At 44.8% G+C, this 16,446-nt stretch overlaps 1 long non-coding RNA gene and 1 other non-coding gene across 2 annotated transcripts in view; both read left to right on the plus strand.

The window, feature by feature from the left end:
* The window catches only part of LOC144670421 (uncharacterized), a 918,626-nt gene that overhangs the window by 768,514 nt on the left and 133,666 nt on the right, over positions 1-16,446 (plus strand). The window lies entirely within an intron of this gene.
* trnat-agu (transfer RNA threonine (anticodon AGU)) lies at positions 3,639-3,712 on the plus strand. Its single transcript has one exon. It is a non-coding gene; the product is annotated as a tRNA-Thr (tRNA).

The following is a 16,446-nucleotide window of genomic DNA, read 5'->3' on the forward strand; positions in this document are numbered from 1 at the left end:
GGTAACCGCTTGCGATGACGAAGCTCGGAGTAGAGAGCTTGTTTTGGGAGTTTTGTGTCAGGAATGCGGATGATGTGGTCCGGCCAATGTGGCTGATTAACCATAACCAGTGCCTCGATACTGGGGATGTTGGTCTGAGAGGAGACACTGATATTGGAGCAACTCTCCTGCCATTGAATTAGCAGGATTTTGTGGAGGCGCTGCTGGTGATATTTCTCCAGGGATTTAAGGTGTCTGCTGTACGTTGTCCATGTCTCTGATGCATACAGGAGGCAGGTAGCACTGCAGCGCTGTAGACCAGGAGCTGGGGGCCGGGTTTGAGGTCCTTGTCATCAAACATTCCTTTAAACAGTCGGCCGAAGGTTGCACTGGCAAACTGGAGGCGATGATTAGTTTCATTATAGATATCTTCCCTCACTGAGAGGAGGCGCCCAAGGAGTGATAAATGATCCACATTGTCCAATGGTTCGCCATGGATCTTGACAGTCGGGAGGCAGCGTTTGCATCGGGAGCAGGCTGGTAGAGGACCTTTAACTTTCGGGACCTTAGCCCAAGTCTTATTATTTCATACGCCTCCTTGAAAATGTTGGTGATAGTTTGGATATCGGCCTGTGAGTGTGCGCATACACAAGCATCATCAGCGGACTGCAGCTCGTTGACTGGGGTTGGGGTGATCTCGGTTCCGAAATGGAGGTGACACAGGTTGAGTAGTTTCCCACTCACCCTGTAGAGTAGCCCCACTCCGGTGCGCAGCTTCATGGAGGTGGGTGTAAGACATTGGGGTCTTTAATAAGCGGGTATTTTCTGCATTTTATGGGAATCGCAAAACAGCCTTGATTCTCTCACTGGAAGGAGAATTTTTAGACAATTTAACCTCCAGACAGTCTTCAGGCTGCCAGGTTGACACTCCTAGGCTGATAGAATGGCATCTGGTACATCCGTTTATCTATGTGAGCGCTTAGAAAGGGACAGGATATGACCCTCAGCAAGATGTAAACTAAAAAGCTGACCTTGAGCAGGGTGATGCACGGGGTGGGGTGAGGTGGGGATGGGGTGGGGTGTTATCCATCCTAACGTTTTGATTACCTGTCCTGTATCCATTGGTCAAAATAGTTAGATAGACGACGGACAAGTGGTAAGCTACTAGCCCCCCATAAACGGTGCTGGTGAGGTGCTGATCGGGTTGCTGCCTTCTTCAGATGGAAGATGGACCAGAGGAGGAGGAGGAAGACGGAGATATTGAGGGAAGAGTTCCCTAACGCTTTGACTAGAAGGCAGAATGCTGCTATCACAGGCTATTATAGAGCTTTTTCTGTCCAATTACTTAACATATCATACCTAAACAGTTCCTTCTTAATAAACTATCTTAAGATTACTTCTGACTAGTTGACTGTCTATTCTGGTATCTGTGGCCCCCAAACCCCCAAAATCTTACATGGGTTGGGGGTGTTGCAGCGAGGAAAGTTGAAAAGAGCATTGGTGCGATGACACAGACTTGCTTGACCCCAGTTTTCCCTAGTGTGGGTCTGCAGCAGATCCCTTGGTAAGGATCACGGCCTCCATGTCATCCTGCAGCAGGTGGAGGATGGTGACTAATTTCTGTGGGCAGCCAAATTTGAGGAGGATGCTCCACAGCCCCTCCCGGTTGATAGAGTTGAAGGCCTTTGTGGGGTCAAAAAAGGCCATGAATAGAGGTTGCTGCTGTTCTTTGCATTTCCTTGGTCTTGTCTTCCTGTGAAGATCATTTCCACAGTGCCGCATGATGGACAAGATCCGCATTGTGACTCTGGTAGGAGTTATTCAGGCATGGAGAGAGGGCAATTGAGGAGGACTCTTGCAGCGACCGTCCCTGTGGCAGACGGCAGAGATACCCCTCTATAGTTACCACAGTCAGTCTGGTCTCCTTTTTTGGAGGTGGTCACAATTGCGGCATCTCAGAGATCCCCTGACATGCTCTCCTCCCTCCAGATGAGGGAGATGTGGTCATGTATTTGTTTTAAGAGTATTTCTCCACCGTATTTCACTGTTTTGGTGGGGTTCCATCTGCGCCACTGGCCTTGATGGTTCTTAGCTGTCGGATGGCCTTTCCAACCTCATGTCGGGCTGGGATTGTGCTGAGCTGGTGGTGGGTAGCATGCTGTGGAATGTGGTCGTGGGCACTCATGTCGAGGACTGAGTCTCAGTTGTGGGGAGCCTGGACATGTTCCTTCCAGCGAGTGCTACTTCCACTGGGCTTAATAAGCACCACTACATTCTGAGTTCTCAGTGGGGTAGGTCCTTTTGTTCTTGAGCTGTAAATGGTCTTGACTGCACTGAAGAATCCTCACATGCCTGACTGCTGGTGAGTTGTTGTATTTCCTGAGCTCTTTCCACCCAACATCTGTTCTTCAGTTCATGGCGTTTTTTATGAAAGCTCAGCCTTCATTGGTCTGTAGACCTGCTTTTTAGAAGGGCCGAATGGCCTACACCTGCTCTTATTTTCTATGTTTCTATGGAAAGAGCATCACCTCATATCGCAGCATATCCGACATCCAAGCATAAAACTGTGTGTGTGAGTCACATCCCGAACACGGCTACTTTGATACCAGGTGTGTGTCTGAATACAGTAAATGGAACCACCCCACGATAAACCGCTCAATGTTTGGCGGGGGAGTTTCAGGGAGTGATGTGTGTGATTCCCTCATTTATGAATTTGTTATAGGTCCGGAAAAGGCAGAGATTCGAAAAGTTTACAGAGAAATCAGCTAACTATGTCTTTTTGTCTGGCGCTCACTCCCAAATTATGGCAAACTCACGGAATCATAAAGAGCCCAGAGATGGATAATCAATGATAATCACAGCCAGAGAGACCTGCAATAACCCTCAGTGCAGGAAAGGCAACACATTGTCCTTTGGTCCAAAAGCAAAATACTGCGGATGCTGGAAATCTGAAACAAAGACAGAAAACGCTGGAAATATTCAGCAGATCTGACAGCATCTGTGGAGAGAGAAACAGATTCACGTTTCAGGTCGTTCTGGTGAAGGGTCGCAGTCTGAAATGTAAACTATTCCTCGTTTCACAGATACTGCCAGATCTGCGAATTATTTCCAGTATTTCCATGTGCTCAACTGAGCATCATTAGTCTCACTGGTTTAGCTGATAAAGCACTTGCCTTGTGGAGAGGAGCTCCTGGGTTCATCATCCCAGCAGCGCCTTATTTCGTTGAAACTGATCTGTGCGATTACGCACTTCCGTCATAACAGGGCGAAATCTGTCTTTGTTCTAGAATTGTAGTTTAAAATAGTCTCTCCCTGTATCGTTGAACAGCTGCAAAGATTTTAACACAAGAACAGAGTTTTGTTTGTGCGACTGAGGAAGACATTTGGGGGAAGAGGCCACTCACATTGAGAGAGTCTTGATACCGGAAGAGATGGGTACAATTCTATTTCACAACTGAACACTGACATCGAGATTTTGGAAGACCAAGTGAAAAAATCACTGGGTCAGTGACAGAATTCAAACATCATCCCGGGGAATAAGAGGAAGAGAGATTAAAGCAGGTGACTATATAAATACTGGAAAAAACAATGACTAAATCCTGTTTTCCAGGAACTCCTGAAGTTTGGATCCGTGATTAAAGTATTTATGACTGAATCTTGGCTCTGTGGCTTAGTTGGTTAAAGCGCCTGTCTAGTAAACAGGAGATCCTGGGTTCAAATCCCAGCGGAGCCTTATTTAATTCCCAAGCTTTTGAGCTGACCTGTGCAAAATATGGCTTGGTTCGGGTGAGGACTTCCGAATTGCTGGTTCAAATTGTCCATCTTTGTGCAATAGATTATCTTCTACTCTTTCAATGCAAAGAGAGTTTTGTTTCTTTGACTAAAGAAGAGATTTGTGGAAATTGGCCACTCACACTGAGAAACTCCCTCGATCGTTTCTATTGGAAGAGATGGGCGCTTTTCTATTTAATAGTAGAGGCTCAGGACACTGACATCGAGATTTTGGAAGAACAAGAGAACAGAACAAGAAAAAAAATCACTGGGTCAGCGAGAGGATTCAAACTTCATAAGAGGAAGAGATAAAAACAGGTGACTGCATGAACGCTGCAACAATCAGTTGCTAAATCCTGTTTTCCGAGAACTCACTGAAGATGTGTGTTTAAACTGTTTCCCACTCCGTTTAAAATGCTGAATATTCTGGGCTAACATCGGGGCGGACATTTGGTTTAACTTTATTTGTGAATAAAAGTGTCAATTGTTTACATGTTGTTAACGTGAAAGCACGTAAACATTTCAAGGAATTCTCCTCACAACCTGCTTCACCGAAAGAGATTATCATTTATCTTCAATAGCCTTTCACAAAGAGGGATATTAGGTATCACTCCACGAAAATCCCAAGGGGTTTGTGACTGATTCATTACAAATAATCAGGAATTTCAAAGTGCCTCAATCAGCCACAATTTCTTCAAAAGAAACCGCTGGCGACATTCATCTCACTGAAGCAGAGTGTGACCGTGTTGTATCTGTCAGTGTGGAGGGGACGAGTCTGGGTTGGGTCGCCATGTTCAGTGTTTGTGAGAGTGGGGTCTGGGTGAGCAGCTGGTGAGTGCGACAGGGTCAGTGCTGGATGCAGGAAGCTCCCGTCAGTGTGTGTGGGTCTGATGGGGCTGAGTGATTGACAACTGGCGGTTGTTGGTGTTTCCATCAATGAAGGAAATTCCCTCCAACAGTTTATTTTCTTCATTTGACTATAAACAACTTGAACAAAAGTGAAACAGTGTAGGAACATTTTTGCTCTGTATAAAAGGGGGGTGATTTCAGCTTCCATTGTCCAGTGGTTAAAGCTTTCGTCTAAAAATCCATGGGATTTTTCCACTTTGACTTGAGTCCTCCTCCCTGAGGGTCTGTTCAGTATTTTTAATTCTGTTTTATCTTGAATCCTCTATTTCCATAGAATGCCTACACTGAAATTGCTTATACTTCCCGCCATTGTTATCTATGAAGCAGGTACTGTCTGCATGGTCTAATGGAGATATGCCTAGAGGGCTGCGCCAGAGGGTTTCTTTCAGGTTTTATGCCTTTTGGTCCATTAGCAGCAACCGGATGTCTGCAGAGGAACTCGGAATGCCGAGTACCTCTTCTCAGGATGGACTTAATCAAGGGACAGAATGTTGGCTGAAGGGAGGATAATGGTCTGGGGATTTGGGCTGCCATTCCAGAACATTTGGGGAATAGCACAAGGCGGTGTTGCAATGTGACAATGGCGATATGCAACCTTAGAATATTATCCTTTCTTTATTCATTCTTGGGATGTGGGTGTCGCTAGCTAAGCCAGCATTTATTGTCTATCCTTAATTGCCCTTGAGAAGGTGGTGGTGATCTGCCTTCTTGAACCACTGCAGTCCCTCTGGTATAGGTACACCCAAAGTGCTGTTCGGGAGTGAGTTGCAGGATTTTGACCTGGCGACATTGAAGGAACAGTGATATATTTCCAAGTCAGGATGGTGAGAGGCCTGGAGGGGAACTTCCAGTTGATGGCGTCCCATGCACCTACTGCCCTTGTCCTTCTAGGTGTTAGTGGTTGTGGGTTGAAAGGTTCTGCCTACGGAGCCTTGGTGAATTTCTGTAGTGCACCTTGTAGATGGTACGTACTGCTGCCACTGTTCATCAGTGGTGGAGGGAATGAATGTTTGTGGAATGAGTGCCAATCAAGCGGGCTGCTTTATACTGGATGGTGCCAAGTTTCTTGGGAGTTGTTGGAGCTGTACTCATCCAGGCAAGTGCAGAATATTCCTTCACACTCCTGACTTGTGCCTTGTAGATGGCTTTGGGGAGTTTGACACAAAAATTGGCCCTGTAGTTGATAGTGAAAAGGATAGCTTTTGTCTCCAGAATTATATCAATGGTTTGGTTGAGTGGACGCAAAAATGGCAGATGGAATTCAATCCAGAGAAGTGTGAAGTAATGCATTTGGGGAAGGCAAACAAAGCTAGGGAACTACACAATAAATAGGTTATTGGGAGGGGTAGAGGAAGTTAGATACCTTGTGCATATCCACAGGTCACTGAAGGTGGCAGGACAGGTGGATAAGGTGGTAAAGAAAGCATATGGAATGCTTTCCTTTATTGGACAAGGTTTAGAACACAAAAGCAGGGACATCATGATGGAACTGTATAAAACACTGGTTCAGCCACAGCTGGAATTTTGTGTACAGGTCTCATCACCACATTACAGGGAGGACATTATTACCCTGGAAAGAGTGCAGAGGAGATTTACAAGAATATTGCCAGGACTTGAAAATTGCATCTATGGGGTTGTTTTTCTTAGAACTGAGGAGGCTGATGGTGACCTGATTGAAGTGTACAAGACTATGAGGGGCCAAGATAGAGTAGGCAGGGATGTCCTTTTTCCCTGAGCACAGTGGTTAATTACCAGAGGGCACAGGTTTAAGGTGATTGGCAGAAGTGGACGTGAGGCAAAACATCTTCACCCACAGGGTGGTGGGTGCTTGGAATTTGATGCCGCGTTTGGTGGTGGAGGCAGAAACCCTCAACTCATTTTAAAGGCAACTGGATCTGCACCTAAAGCACTGGAACCTGCAAGGATATGGACCGGGTGCTGGAAGGTGGGATTTTAATGAGCAGGTTTTTAATTGTTTTTTCTTTTTTGGTCAGCACAGACACATTGGGCTGAATGGCCTCTTTCTATGCTGTACCTCTCCTGTGGTTCTATTTCAGTTCTGATGTTCTGTTAACCAATCCGTGCTGGTTGTAATTTATCAACCCATGTTCTACCAAGTGACAATGAATCCTGTCCCAGATTATTGCCTCTGAACATTTCCCCACCACGACCATTAGATTAACTGGTCTGTAGTTACTGGGTTTATCCCTATACATTATAAACACAGATGTAACATTAGCAACCTGCAGTTCACTGGCTTCACTCCCATGTCGAAGGAGAATTGAAAGATTGTGGATCAAGTCCCTGCTATTTCCACCCTTCCTTCCCTTAGTAATCCAGGATGTATCCCATCTGAATTGAGTGAATTTTCTACTGTAAGGGTTGCCAACCTTGTAATTGCTTCATCTTTATCTATTTTCATCCTATCCAAATTCTCCACCAGCTCTTCCATCACATTAGCAGCATTCGCTTGTTTTGTGATAGGAGATGTAATGTTCTCATTTAGTACCTCAGTTATGCCCTCTGCCTCCATAGGATCTCCAAATCAGCCACCCTTTCAGTGACTCTCCATTTGTTGGTAAAGGTCTGCAGGGTTTTTGCTTGCGTTAACTGCTGATCTTTTCTCATAGACTCCCTCTGCTAATCTAATTTCCTTTTCCAGCTCTCCTCTGTACTTTCTGTATTCTGCTTGGTTTTCCAATGTATTATGGATCTGACATTTATCATCAGTCTGATTTGGAGTTCCCACTGAGCACAGGATATGTAGGCAACAGCTCACAGCTGTCCCAACACTTCACTGAAATGAGTTGTCTGTTTAACTAAACTTCTCGTCATTTAGAGTGTTCCACTCCTTCCCTTTTGTACTTCTGCTGTTGTTACTTAGTTTAAATTACACAGTAGCTCCTTCCCCGTCTGCACCTAATCCCCACACTCAACAAATCCACATTTTAAACTCCTCACTCTGCAATTCACTTTCTCTATTTGAGCTCGCAGGCCACTCGAGTTCTTGTTTGTAATTTAATTGTTCCAATTTCTTTATTCATAATTCAGGTTTGTTTTTAAATTAACAATTAATTTGCCCTGTTATTTTAATTTATTTGATGTCAATGTCTGAACAAACTGGAAGTTTAAAAAACAAATCTAGAAATGATTTCTTGTTCTGCAATGATGGTCTACTCCATTCAGTTCAGTAAATCCTAATCAATAAATTCCAAACAGAATGCTGTATCTCTACTTGATGAACTGATGATGCACAGAGCTCTCAGCTTTTACTCATTGGCCTTCACAGGAGTTGATCCAGTTTAGATGTTGAATTGTTCACTGTTGTCGATTTACCTGGATTCTTCACCTGATTTCTCTACTGTCCAATGAAGCTCTCTGAGCGGAGTTTTTAATAACAACTGGACTTTTCCTCACAGGATTTCAATCTCCAAGGTTTTTGAATTATTTTCTGAATACACGTCTCCCGAGTTCTCCTCGTGGTTAAGTAGAAAGTTTAACTGATGTGTTTTCAAGCAGCCGACAGCTTTACTTGAAAAGTCATTGTGACAGGATGTTGGGGTTTGAACCCAGTCACAAATCTGGTGGTGACGCCTTGTGGGTTTGTTTTATTCATTCCTGGAATGTGGGCATCGCTGGCTAGGGCAGCATTTATTGCCCAACCCCTTGTTCAGAGGGCACTGTTTTTTAAAAAGAGTAAACTATGTTTCTGTGGGTCTGAAATCACATGTAGGCCAGACCAGGTGAGGACAGCAGATTTCCTTCCCTAAAGGACATTCATTTTTATGACAATCGGCAATAGTTTCATTGGTTCAGTGGCTTTAATTCCAGATATTTATTGAATTTAAGTTTAACCATTTGCTATGGTGGGATTCGAACCCCACTCCCGAGAACATTACCCTGGGTCTCTGGATTACCAGTCCAGTGACAATACCACTATGTCACCGTCTCCCCTGCAGCTCCAGCTCTCACGTGAAATGCCAGGGGATGACCTCATAATTGCCCCAGTCATGTAGCTGTGGATTGGGCGATTTCTTAAACATGTTCACTGGGGCTGACTTAGTTGTACTTGGCTTTGAAACACAAGGGTATGTCTTCTGCTTTATCTGACCTTGTATACTCCTAGATAACCAGGGGGCTCTAGATTTGGCAGTATTGCCCTTTTTCTTTGTGGGGACATGTATACATCGCTCCCGTAGAATCCCGCTTTTGAATGCCTCCCACTGGTCTGTCACACTGATTCCCTTCAAGTAGCTGCAACCAGTCCACTTTGGCCAGGTCAACTCTTAGCTTCATAAAATTTGTCTTCCACAATTTAGAACTTTCACTCCTGTTCTATCATTATCCTTTCCATAATTATATTAAATCCAACTGTATTATGGTCACTATCTCCAAAATGACCACCCACTGCACCTTCATCCACTTGGCCAGCTTCATTTCCTGAGACTAAATCTAGAATTTCACTCCCTCTCATTGGGCTTACGTGCTGGCCAAAAAAGTTCCCCTGAATGCAGTTCAAGAATTCTGTGCCTATTACACTGTTCGTACCCCAGTTGATATTAGGGTAATTGAAGTACCAAACTATTTTCCCCCAACGTTTTTGTACTCAGAAATTGCCATCCACATTTACTCTTCTACCTCCCTCTCACTGTTTGGGGTTCTCTCGTACACTCTGAGTAGTGTGGCTGCTGCCTTTTTATTTCTGAGCTCAAACTATCTAGCCGCATTTGATGAACCATTTGATATATCATCCCTCCTCACAGCTGTAATTGATTCTTCGACAAATAATGCTGCGCCCCCAATTTTTCAGCCCCCTCTATATCCTGCCTGAAAACCCTTTATCCAGGGATGTTGAGCTGCCATTTTTGCACCTCTTTAACCCAAGTTTCCGTCATAGCAATATCATCATGCTACCACGTGTCCATCTGTGCCCTCAGCTCATCGGCATTCTTTGCTTTACTCCTTGCATTGAAATAAATACCTTTCAACTTTGCCAAATTCCTGTGTTTAAACATTTTAACCTTTGCTTCTTCTGTCTTTCAGAGTCACCCGCTAATTTTCTGTCTCCCGCTCCCTGCTCTGAATTTGTCCGATCTGAATCCGCCCTCAGGTTCCCATCCCCCTGCCAATCTAGTTTAAATCCTCTCCAAAAATATTTAATACATTTCTTGGCAAAGTTTCAGAGTAGGGTAGTAAGGTTAATGATACGTTTCCGCTCTTCCAAAGGCGTTTGAAAAAGTCCCACATAATAGATTTGTCAGTAAAATTCAAGCAAATGGGATTAAAGGACAGTGGCAGCATGGACACAAAATGGAATAAGGGACAGAAAGGATAAAGTGGTGGCGAGCGGTTGTTTTTCAGAGTGGGGGAGGGGGGGTGTTGAGACAGATCTGATGCTCTGTCAGGTCAGCCGGCTGTTCTATTCCCATTCCCTGAAGTTTTATTTTAAATTTTAATAACTTCCAGCCTATATCCAAGTTTGCTGATGGCACTAGGTTAGGTGACATGGTTAGTAGTGTAGGTGGGAGCAGCAAGTTTCAAAGGGTCATTGACAGATTCAGTGAGTGAACAAAAACTGTGGCTGATGGTGGTCAACATGGGGAAGTGTGAGGTCACCCATCTTGGAGCAAAGAAAGACCAGAGAATTTCCTAAACAGTCAGAAACTTGGGACTGTGGACGAGCCTGAGTGAGACTGGACGATCGTTAAAAAGCAGCGGCAGAACAGCAGTGAGAGAGAGAGGGAGAGAAGAGTGACAGCGACGACGGTGCAGGGGGGTTAAGGAGCTGTGAGGGAGGGGTTGGAGCAAACCGGCCATGTTTATTATAAATAGTCAAAGCATGATATCAGGGGAAAGAAGGGAGCTGGTAGGTTTGTGCAGATTTCTCTAAAGTCGAGCTTTGATTTAAACTAGGAGCTGGAAAATTAAACATTTCAATCAGGGTAAGTACAACAGTAAGTATAAGTGCAATAAGAGTATTAGTGCAGAGCAGGTCAAGAGGCATTAAATAAAATTAATAATTTAAACAAGGTACAAACTGGATTCTAAAAGAGGGAATAGAGGTTTGTTTTCGATCACGGATGGGCAGCTGTGACCTGTTGTTTGCAGTTCCTGTCCCATGTGGGAACCTCAGGACACTTCATGTGTCTTGGGGGCCACATGTGCAGGAAGCGTCTCCAGCTGCTTGAGCTTGAGCTCAGGATTTCCGACCTTGAGGGGCAGCTGGAGTCACTGTGGAGAATCAGGGAGGATGACAGCTTCCTGGATCGTATGTTACAGGAAGGGAACACACGAAAAGGAAAGAGAGAGTTCAAGATAGTAGATGAGTGGCAATCCGGAAGAGTAGGAAGAGGCAGGAAATGCAGGAGTCTTCAGGTATGTGCCACTGTCAAACCGGTATTCAGCACTGGAGACTGCTGGGAATGGGGACACCCTGAAGGAGTGCAATCCAGACCATGGCATCGATGGGCAAGAAACTGCACAGGAGGGAACAGCAACGAGTAGAAATGCAGTCATTATTGGAGATTTCATAGTCAGGGGGACAGACAGGCATTTCTGTCACCGTCATCGAGAGTCCCACATGGTGTGTTTTCTCCTTGGTGCCAGGGTAAAGGACATCACTGAGAAGGTGCAGAATATTCTGCAGGCGGAAGGGAGTGAGCCAGAGGTTGTGGTACACGTCAGTATCAATGACACAGGGAGGACAGGTATTGAGGTCCCTCCGTCAGAATTGCAGCAGCGAGGGAGGTAATTAAAAAGTGGGACCTCGAAGGGAGTAATCTCTGAATTACTGCCAGTGCCACATGCTGGTGAGAACAGAAATGTGAAGATAGGGAGCATCAAATGTGGCTCGAGGCCGATGCAGGGGGGAAGGATTCAGATTCTTGGGACATTGGGACCCGTTCTGGGACAGAAGGCACCTATTCAAACGGAACAGGTTGCATCTTTACAAGACTGGGACCAATGTCCTCATGGGAAGGGTCTCTCATGTGGTTGGGGAGGGTTTGAACTAAACTGGCAGGAGACTAGGTGCCAGTATACGTAAGTGGAAAAGAGGAATGGCTAGAGAAGAAAGTAGGACCATATAAGATAGGAGTAGATGAAGAAGGAATATAAAAGGAATACAGAATACTGAAAGGGAGGAGAACCAAAGCCAGGGCTCCATGAATGATGAGGAAAATGGAAAATATAATGTAACAATGAAGCATGATGCATGTCAGATGAACTCTTCAAGTGTGAACCAGGTCACTGTTATTGGACGAGGGTGCGGAATTAACTCTATATACGCCCGTCTCTGTTACTTTGTCTGAGGGTGAATTCATTCTCTATACTTTAGTATTTTAGTGTGGAATTAACACTCTGTAAATCTGTTGCTGTATGAGTGTAGAATTCACTCTCTGTCAATCTATAATAATGAGTGTAATTAACTCTCCGTCCGTCAGTCTCTGTTACTCTATGGACGTGGGTCACTTTCAAGTTATCAAACTGCAGCTAGTAGAGAGTCACAGGGATCAGTGCTGGGTTCTCAGCTATTTACAATCTATATTAATCACTCAGATGAGTGGAGGGAGCATCACTGAATTTTCAGACAATATATAGATAGGTGGGAAAGCAGGTTGTGAGGAGGACACAAAGGGTCTGCAAGAGGATATAGAAAGGTTAAATCAGTGGGCAAACATTTGGCAGATGGAATACAATGTGGGAAAATTTGATGGGAAGAATAGAAAAACAAAACATTATTCAAATGATATGTATGAATGACCTAGACTGTGGTGTGCAGGGTATGTTCTCAAAATTTGCAGGTGATACAAAGATTGGAAATGGTGTCAATTGTGATCGGGATAGTCTTGAGCTTCAAAAGGACATAGACATGTTGGTGGATTGGGCAGGCAAGTGGCAGATGAAGTTCAATGCAGGGAAGTGTGAGGTGATTCATTTTGACAGGAAATATATGGTGTGACAGTACAAAATAAAGGGACAGCCTCTAAAGGAGGTGCAGGAACAGAGGGACCTCAGTGTATATGTACATAGGCCATTGAAGATGGTGGGGCATGTTGAGAGAGCAGGTAATAAAGCAGATAGTATCTTAAGCTTTATTAATAGGGGCGCTGAGTGTAAGAGTAAGGAGGTCATGCTGAACTTGTATAAGACACACTTTTGGCTTCATCTGGAGTACTGTGTCCAGTTCTGGGTGCCACACTTGATGAAGGATGTGAAGGCATTGGAGAGAGTACAGCGGAGATTCACAACAATGATTCCAGGGATAAAAACCTGTAGCTATGAGGACAGGTTGGAGAGATTGGGGTCTTTTCCCTGGAAAAAAGAGGCTGAGAGGAGATTTGATAGAGGTGTTCAAGATCCTGCGGGGTATGGAGAGGATAACAAATAAGAACTTGTTCCCACTCAAGAGAACATCAAGAACTAGAGGGCACAGATTCAAAATAATTGGCCAAAAGAGTAGATGTGATGTGAGGAAAAGTTTTTTCACCCAGAGGGTGGTTGGAGTCTGGAACAAACTTCCTGAAAGGGTGGTGGAGGCAGGTTTGCTCGAGATATTCAAAAGGAAATTGAATTGCTACCTGAAAGAAAAGAACGTGCAAGGTTACGGGGAAAAGGGAGGAGAATGGGACGAGGCAGAATGCTCTTTCAGAGAGCCAGTGCTGACTCGATAGGCCGAATGGCCTCCTTCAATACTGTACTGCAGAATGTTGCAGTACAGAGGGATCAAGATCTCCTTGTACATGAATCACAAGAAGTTAATGTGCAGCTGCAGCGAGTAATTAGGAAGGGAAATGGAATGTTGGCCTTTATTCCGGGGGGGGGGGGGGGGGGGGGGGGGGGGGAATAAAAGTAGGAAAGTCTTGCTCCAGCTACACAGCATTGGTGAGACTACACCGAGAGTCCAGTGTTATGTTGGAGTCTCCTTATTTAAAGAGGGATCTAATTGCATTGGGGATAGTTCAGGGAAGTTTGACCAGACTGATTCCTGGGATGAAGGAGCTGTCTTATGGGGAATGTTTCAGCAGGAAAGCCCGATCCCCATTGGAGATTCACAGAATGAGAGATCCTGTTGAAACATATAAGATTCTGACGGGGGTTTGACAGGGAAGATGTTGAGAGGAATGTTTCCATTTGTGGGGAAACTAGAACAAGTGGACACAGTTTAAAAATAAACATTTATGATGGAGATGAGAAGGAATTTCTTCTCTCAGAGGGTCCTTCATCTTTGTAATTCTCCACCTCAGAGAGCAGTGGAGGCTGAGTCATTGCATATATTCATGCTGAGTTCGACAGATTTTTCATCAACAGGAGAGTCAAGGGTTATAGGGCAGGTGGGAGAGTGGGTTTGAGGCCACAATCAGATCAGCCATGGTCTTATTGAATGGCGAAGCTGGCCCGATGGGCTGAATGGCCTCCTCCTGCATCTCTTTCTTATATTTTTAATTTGTCAGTGTGGAACTGACCCTCTGTCTGTCAGTCTCTGTTGCTGTATTTCAGGAATTAACTCAGTCTGATACTGCATGTGAATATGGAATTGATCCTCTCTTCATCAGTTTCTTTTTTATTCATTCACAGGATGTGGGCTTCTTTGGTTGGGCCAGCATTTATTGCCCATCCCTAATTGCCCTTGAGAAGGTGGTGGTGAGCTGCCTTCCTGAAATGCTGCAGTCCATGTGGTGTAAGTACACCCACAGGGCTGTTAGGAAAGGAGTTTCAGGATTTTGACCCAGCGGCAGTGAAGGAACGACAATATATTTCCAAGTCAGTATGGTGAGTGACTTGGAGGGGAACTTCCAGGTGGTGGTGTTCCCATCTATCTGCTGCCCTTGTCCTTCTAGGTGGTAGTGGTCATGGGTTTGGAAGGTGTTGTCTAAGGAGCCTTGGTGAATTCCTGCAGTGCATCTTGTAGATGGTACACACTACTGCTACTGTGCGCCAGTGGTGGAGGGAGTGAATATTTGTGGATGTGGTGCCAATCAAGTCAACTGCTTTGTCCTGGACGGTGTCCAGCTTCTTTAGTGTTGTAGGAGCTGCACTCATCCAGACAAGTGGGGAGTAATCCATCACACTCCTGACTTGTACCTTGTAGGTGGTGGAGAGGCTTTGGGGAGTCAGGAGGTGAGTTATTCGTCGCATCCTGAGAGATAGGATTCAATCCTGAAATACATGATTAACTGTCATGTGGAAAGGCATGGACTAGTCAGGGATGGTCAGCATGGATTTGTTAAAGGAAGGTCTTGCTTCATAAATTTGATTGAATTCTTTGAGGAAGTGACAAGAAGGGTTGATGAAGGTAGTGCAGTGGATGTTGTGTACATGGATTTTAGCAAGGCATTTGACAGGGTCCCACATGGCAGATTGGTCAGGAAAGTAAAAGCCCATGAGATTCAGGGCAATGTGGCAAACTGGATAAAAGGTTAGCTTTGTAACAGGAAACAAAGGGTAATGGTCGATGGATGCCCTTGCGAATGGAAAGTTGTCTCAAGTGGTGTTCCACAGGGCTCGGTGTTGGGACCCTTGCTGTTTGTGTTATATATTAACGATATGGACGTGAGCATTGGGGGCACGATTGCAAAATTTGCAGATGACACAAAGATTGGCCGAGTAGTGGATAGTGTAGAGGATAGCCATAATCTCCAGAACGACATAGATGGGTTGGTGGAGTGGGCAGTAAAGTGGCAGATGGATTTTAACATAGAGAAGTGTGAGGTCATACATTTAGGGAGGTCAAACAGTTACAGGGATTACACAATAAATGGGAATATACTAAGAGGGGTAGATGAAGTGAGAGATCTTGGCGTACAAGTACACGGGTCCCTGAAGGCAGCAGTTCAAGTAGACAAGGTTGTAAAGAAGGCATATGGAATGCTCTCCTTCATTGGCAGAGGTATAGAATATAAAAGTAAGGATATAATTTTGGAATTGTATAAAACACTGGTTTAAGCCACAACTGGAGTGTTGTGTGCAGTTCTTGTCACCACATTACAAGAAGGACGTAATAGCTCTGGAGAGAGTGCAGAGGAGGTTTACAAGAATGTTGCCAGGGTTAGAAAAGTGTAGCTACGAGGAGAGATTGGATAGGGTGGGGTTTTTTCCTTAGAAGAAAGAAGGCTGAGAGGTGACTTGATTGAGGTGTACAAAATTATGAGGGGAATAGATAGAGTGGACAGGATAAAATTGTTTCCCTTGGTGGAGACTTCTAGAACCAGGGGACATAGATTCAAGATAAGTGACAGAAGGGGGAACATGAGGAAGAACTTTTTTACGCAGAGGGTAGTGTGTGTCTGGAATTCGCTGCCCAAGTTGGTGGTAGAGGCAGAAACTCTAAACTCTTTTAAAAAGTACCTGGATCTGCACCTTAAGTGCTGTAAGCTGTAGGGCTATGTGCCGGGTGCAGGAAGGCGGGGTTAGAAAGGGAACCTGGGTGTCCTCGGGCTGGCATGGACAAGATGGGCCGAATGGCCTCCTTCTGTGCTGTAACTTTTCTATGGTTCTATGATTCCGAGCCTCTGACCTGCTCTCGTAGCAACAGTATTTATATGACCAGTCCAGTTCAGTTTCTGGTCAATGGTAATTCCCAGGATGTTGATAGTGGGAGATTCAGTGATGGTAATGACATTGAAAATCAAGGGCCAAAGGTTGGATTCTCTCTTGTTGGATATGGTCACTGCCTGACACTTGTGTAACGCAAATTTTACTCGCCACATGTCAGCCCAAACCTGGGTATTGTCCAGGTCTTGCTGCATTTGGACATGGACTGCCTCAATATCGCGACTCGCGAATGGT

The sequence above is a fragment of the Cetorhinus maximus genome, chromosome 31, assembly GCF_964194155.1.
Source record: "Cetorhinus maximus chromosome 31, sCetMax3.hap1.1, whole genome shotgun sequence".
NCBI lineage: Eukaryota > Metazoa > Chordata > Chondrichthyes > Lamniformes > Cetorhinidae > Cetorhinus > Cetorhinus maximus.